Below are 13478 nucleotides of genomic sequence, written 5' to 3'. Positions count from 1 at the left end.
GGTGACGTTCCACATCTACTACCTGTCTGTGGAGTGCAGAGCCTTGAACTGATTCCAGGCAGACCCCCGCTTTGTCTCCGCTGTAACAAGGTGGGCCACATTCGTCGCAACTGCAGAACTCCACGTTGTGAAGACTGCCGGCGCTTTGGCCACACAGCTGAAGAATGTGTGGTAACATACGCCGACAAGTTACGACATAGGACACGACCTCCTGATGAATGCGTGCAAGAAACCATAATGGACGCCAGAGAGGTTCTCGACGCGACCGGAGATGTTCCTTCTGCCGCGGAGACCAGTTGTGCCGGCAAGTCTCGTCTAGATGTAAAAGACAATGTCATCGCACAACCGCCCAAGGACAAGGAAGGTAGCAAAGCGACAGATGATCAGTCCAAGCAACAGTGCAATGAGGCGCCCGTAATCACACAGCCAGTTCCTGCCCAGCACGCTAAAGAGGCAGCCGAAAATGAATCATCTGCTTCACCCAAGCTTCTCGACACGTGCCCTGTGCTGGTAGAGGACAGACGAAGTAACGCGGATGCATCAATTCCGAAGCGCCGCGCGACAAAAACATCAGAAACAAGCACCGACAGCGACACGACCAGTACCACAAGAAAAGCACGTCGCCGCAAGACATCGAAACACTCAGGAAAGTGCCGACGATCACGGTCCAGGAGGCCTGGTGGGGGTTCGGAGGGAGCCTCACCGTTGCCCTCAAGGACCGACCACATAGATAATTAGGTCCGTATAGTGGTTAGTCACCATGGCGCTGACACAGCAGCTTCTCTTCGCAACTTTGAATGTACGGAGCCTTAGGTCTTTGCTGAAACAGGCACAGCTTCGCCGGCTTTTATCTAGGCATCGCCTCGACTTCGTCGCCGTGCAGGAGACGAAGATTGAGAGTGATGACGAAACAGAAAGGGCCTTGCGACCTTTTCTGTCTGAATATAATGTCTGCGTTTCACACGCCCTTGGTTTATCCGCGGGCTGCTTCCTGTTTCTGAAAAAGAGCCTACTTTGTTCAGCATTTAGTTACCATGTGGACGCTGAAGGCCGATACATATACTGCGATTTTGTGTTGCAGGGTGTGCCATGGCGAATAGTTAACCTCTACGCATTTAATGACGCTGCCAAACGAATTCTTTTATTTGATACTGTGTCTAATCTACTGGACTGTGAACGCTGCATTGTGTTAATGGGAGATTTCAATTGTGTATGTGATCCGAGTGATCGAAGTGGGATTAACATTCAGCGAGACAGGAGTGGTGAAGTTTTGTCTAACGTGATAGAAAATGCAGGGGTCATAGATATAGGAGCGTCGGGACAGGGTTCTTGCTCTTATACACGAATTCAAGGTCACTCTTACACCCGCCTTGATCGAATTTATGTCTCTTCATCAGTCCTCTCCCGAGGACTGTCTTGTAGTACTATCCCAGTTTCGTTCTCTGATCATTGTATGGTTATCGCAAAAATTGGTGAGAAATCTGTAACCAATTTCCGACCACAGTGGGCACTCTGGAAACTTAACTCTGAGCTCCTAAATGATCAGGAATTTATCAATCGTGTGCGTATGGCCCTAACAACTTGCTTTTCTACAGACTTGACATTATTTGCTGCTTGGGAACTCTTTAAGCAAGAGGTTCGCACAGTGGCTATAGAAATTGGGTCGGTGAAATCATTTTATAGAAAGAATGAAGAAAAAATGCTTCTCAAGAGCCTAAGTAGCATTTACGAGATGGAATGCGAAATGCCAGGCACTTACATAGAAGATATGAAAAATATTAAATGTGAGTTACAAAAGTATGACGCACTGCGTTACCGAGGTGCGCGAGTTCGATCTCGAAACAGCCGTGCTTTGCACTCTGAACAGCCAACACGTCAAGCTTTACTTGATGAGCGACGTCACGGTACTTCAAAAGTAATTTCGGAAATCTACTCCAAAGGTAGTCTTGTAACAAATACGAATGACATAATTTCACAATTTGAGGGTTACTACAATGCTTTGTTCAGTTCACCTCCCGAAGATCATGATGCAAAAATCTTAGAGAGTTTTGTGTCTCTAGTAAAACCTTTACAGAATCAGGAGTGTGCATTCATCAGTGGTACTGTTACCATTCAAGAAATTGAGCAAGCTATTGATCAGCTGCCTTTATCGAAAACCCCCGCCCCTGATGGACTTTCAAGCGAATTTTACAAAGCGTTCAAAGGGATTATCAGTTCCATATTATTGGATATATTTATTACAAGTTTAGAGGTGGACGCCCTTCCACAATCTTTTTGCAAAAACCACGCAGTTTTAATCCCAAAAAGCTCAGATAAGGAAAAACTGCGTTCTGTTGAAAACTACAGACCAAGCACGCTGTCAAACGATGATTATAAAACCTTTGCAAAAGTTTTATCTAATAGATTACAATTTGCGATGTCGATTCTCATTGGTTCCCATCAGACGTGCGGAATTAGAGGTCGATCAATTCAGACCAACATACATATCGCCCGTACACTTCTTGAGTACTGTTACGGTTCCACTGAGCAGCTTACAATGCTCCAAGTAGACCTTGCTAAAGCTTTCGATCGATTCAGTCATTCCTATTTATTTTCTCTTCTGGATCACGCCAATGTTGGCTCCATTGTGCTTAAAGGAGTTAGGCTTTGCTAGCACCCATTGTTCTACTCGTTTAGTTATTAATGGACATCTCTCCAAACCCGTTGCTATCTGCTCTTCGGTAAAACAAAGATGCCCGATGTCCCCACTTCTCTTCGCCCTTTACCTGGAACCACTATGCTTAAGCGTAATTCAGTCAAGTTCCATCCATGGCTTCAACATACTGGGTAATGAGGTTAAAGTGTTAGCTTACGCAGATGATCTAGCGTTTTTCTGCACAGATAAGCCCAGTGTTGAAAAGGTTGTAGCTACAATAGAGAAATTTGGCAGCGTATCAGGAGCACAAATGAACTCCTCGAAAAGCTTAGGCTTATGGTTCGGCTCCTGGTGTTATAAGCCAGAACAGTTTGCAGGCATTAAGTGGACTCATGTTCCGCCAACGTATCTTCGCGTGCCGCTAGACGCATATAAATTAAGCGCGCACTATTGAAAAGAACGGGTTTCAGCCTTCCAAAGTTACGCTCAGACATTCGTTCCATACCGACTTCGGAAGGGCTGAAGCCTGCAATAAGTTTTAGCAACTAAAGTTTACTACGTATTGCAAGTTATTCACTGTGCCAGGCTCTACATCCAACGCTCTCACCGAATTTTTGCAACTTTCATATGGTCTTCCACTTTCGAGCCCATGAGGAGAGACAATGTTTTTAGACCAGTTAGTGAGGGTGGGCTCGGCTTAGTGCATCTTTACGTGCGGCTAATAGTGTCCCGTTTCTTATTTTTTCGCGATCCTTCACATCCTATAATTCGGTCATTCATGCAAGTCACACTTGTTGATGCTTTACCTGATTTAGTTGTTTCATCAAATTTTTCTTCGCTTTTATGCTTGTTGGGGTTCATGCAGGAGGTTTATTTGGTGGTTCGTTTCCCGACAGTTCGGTTTTCTACTGAATAATTGTACTCCGTGTCGCGTAAAAAGTTATACAAAGATTTACTGTCCATGCTTTTTCCGCCTCCATTTTACCGATCACTATACATTGAATGGCCAGGCCACGATGTACTAAAACGAGTTCGTAAAATGTATATATCCCCATGCTGCAAAATATTCTTTTACAAACTTCATAGTGAAACTTTACCGGTAAGAACATGGCTACAGAAAAAGGGTATATTTGTGACTTCTGTTAATTGTCGTCTTTGTGATGTGCCAGAGACAATTGAACACTGTTTTATTGGATGCAAAGGTGCCATTCTATTTTGGGACATCCTCCAACGGACTCTAAAGAAAGACCTTGAAATCAACCCCCATACAGTGCGATATCTGCCGCCGACCCATGATGACAGTGTACCTTTCGACGTGTTCTTTCTCATGGGAATGCACAGTCTGTGGAAAACGCGAATGATGGACCGCAACGCCGAACCGGTTGTACCCACAAGAGTTAATTTCATCCAGATGACTGTGCACCTAAAGAATGTTTATGATGGACTTGATGTTCAACCGGACTGGTACCCCATTTTGGTGAGGTGCTTACCACCTTACCACCCTTTTAAAGCGGAACAGTGCTTCTTCTGTTTTTCTGTGTGTGACTTATTGTACCCACCATTTTATCACTATGCACAATTAGTGAATGTTTTATTGGATGACATGTTAATGTATTAAATACCTTGAAAGAGAAAAAAAAAGTGGCTATATGGCTGAGTGGTTACGGCGTTCGCTTCGGGATAATGCGTACGCGGGTTCGATTCCCGCCCTGGCTCGATTTTTTTATTATTTCTATTACGCTTTTCCTTTTGTTTTCCTGTCTGTTTGCCAGCGCGGTCGTTTGAACCCCGGCGCCGACGCGAAGCGGCGGTCGTTGGGGTGTTGCGAAGCGCAGCGTAGCAACACCCCAAATAAAAAAAATACTGCTCCAGTCAGGTAGACTGCTCCCTCCCTGATAGTGAGAGTATATTTGGATCATCAAAACGGTGATGCGTTTATTTAGGAATACCACCGATCCCCTAACAGCAGGCTAGTCAGCCCCAACCCAGCGTGTTCTCCGTCAACGCCTCCTCCGTTCCAACGGCGGCGGCTAGAAACATGGTACGCGCGAGCGGCGCAGCGCGGCGCCAGCGGTCGAGCGCTGTACGGGGGCTGAAATAGAAATACGCTGCCACGACGCGCGCAGGTCTGGTATAAATGTTTCAGTTTCCTCGTAGCAGAATTAATTTTTCTGGTACATTCAAATTACAATCCGACGCCGAATGGTAAAGTCGTACTTTACCATTTTTCTGACGGACTTCACTGTGATAAATTCAATTTTTGTTCACCAAAACCTTGCACCACGTGGAGGGCCTGCGCGGTCGATGTGGTTGGATGATTTTCTCCGCCACCCGCGATCACACGCCGGTTGCCGAGGCAGGATTTTCTGTGACACGGGGCCCTAAATGCTATCGGGTTAAAACCGAACTTCCAAACTAGTGTCCTCCGCGCAACGTACAGGGTTAACCTCTTGCACAGACGCAATGCGAAATGTCGGCACACTTTCAATACTTATACCGGCTTCGGCTTGCGTTGTGTCACTTAGCTTCGACGCTAAGCGAGGCGCAAACTGAAATGCCGAGAGCTGCACCTGCTACGCGTTGACACTGGCGTGTCTAGCCGTCTCGTTACGTATCTTTCTTCACAGGGCTCTGCCATTTTTACCACTCTTTATTATATTCCTTTCAGCCCTGGCGTCGTCAAATGACGACATGACTTAGAATCGGAATTTTCAGCATAAAAAAAAAAGAACCGAAACTGCTTGTATTTTTCCCGCATCGTACTATTGAAAGTGCTAGTGCCATCGCCATGGTTAGTCACGTGACTCTACGCAGCCGTGTCGACCTGAACGTCGCCCCCGAGGGCTCCATGGTCGCTGCGCATGCGTGAGCTGAGAGAAGGTGAGAAAGGAGAACAACTCTCCTTTGCCGGATGTGCCATCACAATGTTGTTTGTTTTTTTGCTTTTTGAAATAGCTACTCTCGAACGTAGATCAGTCACGAATGTCGGGTGTCGGCTGTACCGCGCTCTGCGCGCGCCATATCCATGTCGACATATCCATGTCGACTTTCCGACATTTCCATGTCGGAAAGGCCCAAGCGTGCGCGATATTCTTGCGAGCGCAGTTTCGTGGGCTTGGACTCCGTGACGTTTGCTTTATCCATATGTGAATTAACGGCTTGCCGACAGGTCAACCGCCGCTGTACTTCGGTGAATACATTGTTTTTCGTGATCCTGAAATAGCAAATGGTGCGTCGCTACGTTGGCGGCTTCGATCGAGTGCGGTTGCTGCGCATAGCAGGTGATTTAATTGCGCAAATACGTGCTACATTATCGGTGTAAATAGTGAAAAACTTAGGCTGTGAGCCTTACTACCGTCAACCGCATGTTTCGCTGTTACCCACTGCACATTTCTTCGTATCCAATAACGATCTGCTTCAAATATCTCTGTTGAAACGATCTCTTCGAAAATCTGTTGATCGTGCCACTTATTATATTTCTTGTTTTTTCAGTCGGCCTTTTTTCTTTTTTGCTTACGACTCGCGATGGGCAGCAGCGTTACGTCCGTGAAAGCATTGCTTTCGAGCAAACCTTTTCAAATTAAGTTTTCGCTCATGTCCACGAGATAGCAAATTTCAGTGTTACATTAGCCGCTATATTTTCCAATTTCATGTGACCTAGATTTAAGCTACCTCAGGTTGTATTTACGCGCCGAGGCTTTTAGCAAAAATAGTTGTCAGCTGAAAATCAAAGCGGTGTGCCACTTTTTCGATGTTGTGATATTTGTGAAATTGATTATATTTTCCTCCTAGTCATGCTAAACTACTTACCGGTCACATGCTTGGACTTCTGAAGGAGTACTTGAAAGGTTTTCCTTCCAACCCAGTATTGTAACTGACGCCTGTCAGAGGTATGAGAGTGGTATTTGCCCTGCAACACTGCCATGAGTTCAAGATCCAGATGTGTCTCATGTAATAACTGTGCTCGCCGACTGTCTCTATCCGTATGTCACTAGAAAGTACAAGGGATACATTTCTGAATGGTTGCAACATTTATTTTTCGTTCCATGTTCAAAATATTTTTTTTCTTTTCCTGGTCATTAAGGCCTTGCACAGATTGCAGATTTGCATAGTTTGGAAAAAGCATTGCATAGTGGGCCTGTAGGTTTTTTTAAATTTAATGTTACCCTTCAGACTGGCCAAATATGTGGACAGCCACAGCGAATACCTCCTTGCTGTATTTGCATTTCCTTGGAATGTCTGTTCCGTGTTCTTCATAACAGTACATGGTGCCATTTAGTTTTCTACGATGTCGAATTGTGCACTGACACTTTCAAATGAGCAAGTGTAGGTTTGTATTGTAACGGAAATAACAACATGAGTGCTTCTTCAGTTGTCTTCATCACCGCCTCGCTAGTGCCTTCTTCAATGTGCGAGAATGGCTTGTAACAATATTGTTAAGTGTTTCATGTGAGGATATGGAATACAATAATTTTCTTATTTTTCTGTTAACATAATCAGCAGGAAAAACATGTTGACCGCTATGCCTTTTTCATGTTGGCCATAGAATTTTGTAGATAATGGTCTTACAGCTTGGGGAGTTTCTGAAGAGTATTGTTAGTTGGTGCATAATCATAATGTTGCTACTGGGAGGATCACAGGCACTTTTTTTCATACTGTTAACATGTTTCCATTTTTATTTTTGTGGCTCAATCATAAGTAGACCTGGTCACTTTTTTAATTACTTTGTCATTTACTTTTGTTACACATCAGTATTATAAACTATCAATTAAGTTGGGATATGAAGCCAATTGATGTTGCATTCATGGGGAATCCTGGCCAATCCCTCATCATGGGTGTGTCATATTTCATAAGCCACACTCATTATATAGTCTCTCTTCTTGGTGTAAGAGTGTATCCCAAAGCCTGTTTTGGATGCTTGTAGAGCAGTTGAGATTTAGACATCAATGCCAGCTCATAAAGCACCCCATACTGCAATCAGTAAGCCACCTCCGCAGATGGGGAAATCTGCAGTTTACAATCGTACTGTTTCGGTTGTCTATGGCAGAGATTTCAATTGTACACAGTGGGAATATATTGTATGACCATATAAAAATAATGCGATGACAATGACCACATGGTTTAAATTATAGTAGTGTGATGAAAATGATGGTGTAGTGACGTTAGATTGGTGATGAGACTGTAATGAGGTTTGGGCCCAGTACCACTCACCAAGGAACGCAATCGACCACTCGAGTGCACACAAACACAGAATATATATTAACAGCACAAAACGTACAGACTTCACGATGGACATGTAATTAAGTTATGCTAACGCATGCAGTCCCGAAGCTGCTACTATAGAGTGTCCTGTCATATAATATAATGTCTCTCGCCATGCGTTCCCTTTGCGTGAAGTCCGTTGACGCGTAGAGGCCGATGTCGGTCCCGAAGGGTCGGCTGACGGCTGGACGACGTCACCATGGGCCTACCCACGGTATCATGGGATCTGCAGCTGCAGCAGCGACGGCAGCAGACACAGCCGTGGTAGCCGTGCAACAGCTCTCGCTACTGCTCTCGCCTCCGGCAGCAGGCTGGTCGTGGCAGTGGCCCGGGAAAGCGACCACCTCGCCTGGCTCCCTGGACCGGTTGTTCAGCAGGAACACAGGCCCTTCAGGCTCCCTGGACCGGTTGCCCCGCTCGCCTGGCTCTCTCGAACGGTTGCCCCGCTCGCCTGGCTCTCTGGACCGCGGTTGCCCCGCTCACCTGGCTCCCTGGACCGGTTGCCCAGCAGGAACGCAGGTCACCGGCATCCGAGAACGAGTTACCTCGTTCGCCTGGCTCCCTGGACCGGTTGCCCAGCAGGAACACAGGTCCTTTGCGTCCAAGGACGGCGCAGTGGGCGTTCTGGGTTCTCTGGACCGGGCGTCCAGCGAGAACCGGCTGGCCTTCAACGCCGAGCAGCTCAGAACACTTGCACGCACCACGCGCCACGCGCCACACGATCACACCACTTCGTCATCGCCCCCGCACGGCGAACACGGCAATGTCTTTTTGTTTTTCGCGCGCTTCCGTCCATATCATGACAACCCCCGGTTTTAAGAAAGTTGTTTACAACTTTTCTAATGGGGAAGAAGGCGGAAAACACAGGTCAACGTGTTGTGCGGAGGTACACTTGCCAAATGAGTTTATCACATATACAACTATTGTTTGAAAAGCAAAGTCGGTAAATGTCTTCTTGTTCTTCAACACTCCAAAGGATAAAAATTTAAGCACTGATATAATATACACTTAATAGTTCAATGATTTAAACACGGCTCAGGTAATCTGCTCCGACGTTATCCGACCCTTTGATGTAATCAACGGCAAAGGAATACTCTTGCAAGAGTAAGCTCCATCGCAAAACTCTGTTGTTAAGGTGTTTGGCGGATTGCAAGTATTGCAAAGGCTGATGATCGGATTGTATGACAAATTGTTTGCCGTACAAGTACAAATGGAATTTTTGTACTGCCCATACAAGTGCCAAGCATTCCCGTTCAATGGTGGAATACCTTGTTTCTCGAGGCAACAGGTTGCGGCTAGCGTAAGCAACAGGATGTAAGACCTGATCCTCTCCTAGCTGGAGCAGTACGGCACCAAGACTAGTGCTTGAGGCATCGGTGCGGAGGACAAATTCCTTTCTCATATTTGGTGCTTGTAGAATGGGAGCGTCGCCAAGCTTATTCTTCAGAATGGTGAAAGCTTGCTCTTGAGCCGGTCCCCAAGCAAGAATGTTGTTCTGTCCTTTCCGTGTGAGATCAGTCAAAGGCTTGGTGATCTCAGCATAGTTAGGGATGAATTTCCTGTAGTATCCTGTAAGACCAAGAAAAGACTGGAGGGTCTTTTTCGTCTTAGGTCTTTTGGCTGCGAGAATCTTGTCTAGGGTCTTCAGAAGAGGTTCAACTTTACCGTCTCCAATTTGATGACCCAGGAAAAATATTGTCTGCTCTCCTATCTCACACTTGCTGGGTTTTATCGTTAACTTGGCCTGTTGGATTCGCTCAAACACATGCCGCAGAGTGACCAAATGCTCATTCCACGTATTTGTAGCAATGACAACATCGTCAAAATAGTGATGAACATTTTCTAGGTCACCAAGAACGGCTCGCATGAGGCGTGCGAAAACAGCCGGAGCTGTCTTGATCCCAAACGGCATGTATACAAAGTGATACAGGCCAGATGTACTGGAAAATGCTGTTTTTTCTCGACTATCCACAGCCATGGGCACCTGCCAATAGCCTTTGGTAAAATCAAATTTCGAGAAAAACTTGCACTGACCAGCAAGGGCAAGAACCACGTCGATGCGCGGTATGGGCTCACTGTCAGCAGTCAAGGTCTTATTAAGCTCCCTGAAGTCTATACATAAACGGATCGTATTGTCTGGTTTCTTGACGACTACAATGGGAGCGTGATAGGGTGACTGAGACCTTTCTATGATGCCCAATTTTAGCATTTCTTGTACTTCCTTCTCGACGCTTTCCCGTAAAGCTAGTGGGATAGGATACTGGGGAACATGGATTGGCTTATCAGAGGTCAAGCGTAGCACGCACTGAACGAGTTCAGTCTTTCCTGGTAGGTCAGAAAAGATATTCTTAAATTCTTCAAACAAGTCGAGCACCTCTGAACGTTGTTCAGCACTTAGCTTAGTAGATAACTTCACATCAGCTGCCGTCTGTGTACGGATGACACTAGGGGAGGGAATCTCATGGGGACCTTCTTCGCTTAACGGCTCCTCATTTGCTTCCGACTGGCCTTGGTCGATCTCGGCTATAACAGAGACCTGCTGCACCGGTAAAGGTTCGCGTTCCTCATATTTCTTGAGCATATTGATGTGAAATATTTTTCTTTTTCCGCTCATGTTCAAAACATAGTCGACCTCATTCTTCCGTTCGACAACTTCAAATGGACCTTTCCACTGCATTAGTAATTTGTTCGAATCAGTCGGCAGTAGAAGAAGTACTTTATCGCCAACGTTTAACTTGCGAGGACGGCTCTTCCGGTCAAAGTAGGTTTTCTGCTTTGCGCGTGCCTTCTCCAACTCATCATGGGCGAGTTTGCATGTTTCCTCAAGGCGATTTCGAAGATCGACAAGATAGGTGTATGTTGTGCGAGTTTCGCCGTCGATATCTTCATTGGTCCACAGCTCCTTGAGCACTGTCAGTGGTCCCCGTACGTGTCGGCCATAAATCAATTGAAAAGGCGAGAAGCCCAGGCTTGCTTGCGGCACTTCTCTGTAGGCGAAGAGCAGTGGAGCAAGGTACCTGTCCCATGATCGAGGTTTGTCCTGGCACATCCTCTTCAGCATGGTCTTCAGGGTACCGTTGAACTTCTCAACGAGCCCATTCGCCATGGCATGATAGGGAGTCGTTCGGAGAAACCTGATGGCAAGTAGACGGCCCACCTCTTCCATGAGTTCTGCTGTGAAGCTTGTTCCTTGGTCGCTTACGATCTCTTTGGGTAGACCAATGCGAGAGAAGATCTCAATCATTCCCTCTGCCACGTGCACAGCATCAATTGCAGGGAGAGCAATGGCATCCGCATATCGTGTGGCAAAATCTATGAGGGTTAGAATATAGCGGTTGCCACGGTCTGATTTTGGTGAGAAAGGACCGATTAAATCGACCGCAACGCGCTCAAAAGGTGTACGTATGATAGGCATATTGCCCAGAGGCGCAACACCTATTTTGCCTTTTGGTGTTGTTCGCTGGCATTTATCGCAGGACTTGACGAAACGTTTCACGTCGCCATGCAGATCTGGCCAGTAAAAATCCGCCAAGACTCGATCAGTCGTGCGCCGAATGCCTTGATGTCCGGCCATAAGACCTTCGTGTGCGACTTCAAGTATAGGTCTTCTAAACATCTTCGGCACGACAAGCTGGTTAAATGTCCTGCCGGTAGCAAGACAGTACTGTCGGTAGAGAAGCCCACCTTTTTCAAGGAACGAGTAGCAGTGGCCTTTTGGTGACTTGCACTTTCTGTCGACTTTAGCAAACAGAGATTTCAACGTTTTGTCTTTCTGCTGTTCCTCTGCAAACTGGTCTTTGTTAACGTCACACCACTTTATCTTTGGTGCGCACAATGGAGTCGTCTTATCCTCTTGTGGCTTGACCATGGCGGAAACATAGTGAGGGTGCTCCACAGGTACCAATTGCACACTCGAGTTCAGCGACGCAGTGTCTCTTTGGTCGGCTGTAGCATGCTTCCAGTTAATATCTGGCTCCTGAGGTCCTCTGATACCCGGTAGGTTTCCGAGCACAAGATCATAAAGCGGCTTGTTCATACATAAGGCTGTGATTTCTCCAGTAAAGTACGGTGTATGTACGTGGAGTTTGGCCTCTGGCACATCAATTACAGAGCCATCAATAAGCAGGACTCTGCTACTCTTTCCAGTCAAACTCTGATCAGGAACTAAGTCTCTTCGGATAATTGCAGTATTGCTGCCCGTATCACGAAGAACCCTAATTGTTCGACCGAGCACTTGCCCTTCAACTACTGGCATTCCTTCCACCAGAAAAACTGGGTTTTCTTTCATCCGGTTTTTTATCAAACGTGTCACGACTTTTCCCTTTCTTGTGTTTTCCAGTTGGGTGACACAAAGAAAAATCATCGCGGTTCTCGTTGACCACGCAGGCTGAACTTTTCTCCTTATGCGCCTTCGTGCTCCAGCAGTCGTCGCTCTTGTGACCAACCTTCCCACAGAACTTGCACTTTGTCACTTCTTTAGCTGGGTTGCGACATTCATGAGCTTGATGCCCCAGGCGCTTGCAAAGCATACACCTTAGTGGTGGTTTCCTCGGAGCGTCGGTGAGATTCCTAGTGACGTATTGTGCGTCCTCCGGAACCTTCCCGAGATTCGATAGGTTCTGAGCTTCAATGAACCGATCAGCCGCATCAGCTAGCTCTTGGAGTGACTTGCATTCTCGTTCTTTCAGGAATATAGTAAGCTTTGGATGGCAACACCGGATAAACTGTTCCGCGACCATGTGGTCCCGAAGGCTGTCGAACGTTCTGGACACGTTAGCCATGTCAATCCAGTGGTCGAAGTATCCTGAGAGCCTAGCAGCTAACTGTCTCCCGGTTTCTCCATCCTCTGCCCTTGCCTTGCGAAATTTCTCCTGGTAACCTTGCGCAGTGAAGCGAAACCTCTGCAGCAAAGCTTTCTTTACTTTCTCGTAGTTTAATGAATCAGCGGCAGTCATTCGGCCAATTACTGTTAGCGCTTCACCACTCAAACACATGCTCACAGCTAATGCCCACTTCTCTTGTGGCCAATCTTGTCCTGTTGCCACGCGCTCGAACCTTTGCAAGTACGCATGCAAATCATCGCGTCGCTCATCGAACAACGGAAGCAACTTTTGCGGGTTGAGAACTGAAGAGGCGGCACTCGGAAGAGACATCGAATCAGTGTTGATTCGTGCGGATTCACTCTGAGCTCCTTCTTGGAGCTTCAATTTGAGCTCAAGAATTTGTCGAGTTCTTTCGTCGGCTTCCTTACTTGCTTCTCTCTCCGCAGCTCGTTCCGCTCTTTGTTTTGCCTGTTCATTCTCAATCCACGTACGCAATTCCACACCGGACAATCCTAGCTGTGATCCAATAGTGGCTAATCTTTCTGTATCCATCGTTTAGTTTCTGTGAGCGTGCACTCGAGGGAGGATAATTTCCTTCGATGATTTTACGAGCGGTATCCTGGCAAGGCTCGCCAGATTGTGATGAAAATGATGGTGTAGTGATGTTAGATTGGTGATGAGACTGTAATGAGGTTTGGGCCCAGGACCACTCACCAAGGAACGCAATCGACCACTCGAGTGCACACAAACACAGAATA

This window comes from Dermacentor silvarum, chromosome 9 (genome assembly GCF_013339745.2).
Source record: "Dermacentor silvarum isolate Dsil-2018 chromosome 9, BIME_Dsil_1.4, whole genome shotgun sequence".
Lineage (NCBI taxonomy): Eukaryota > Metazoa > Arthropoda > Arachnida > Ixodida > Ixodidae > Dermacentor > Dermacentor silvarum.
Note: the sequence above shows the minus strand (reverse complement) of the source record.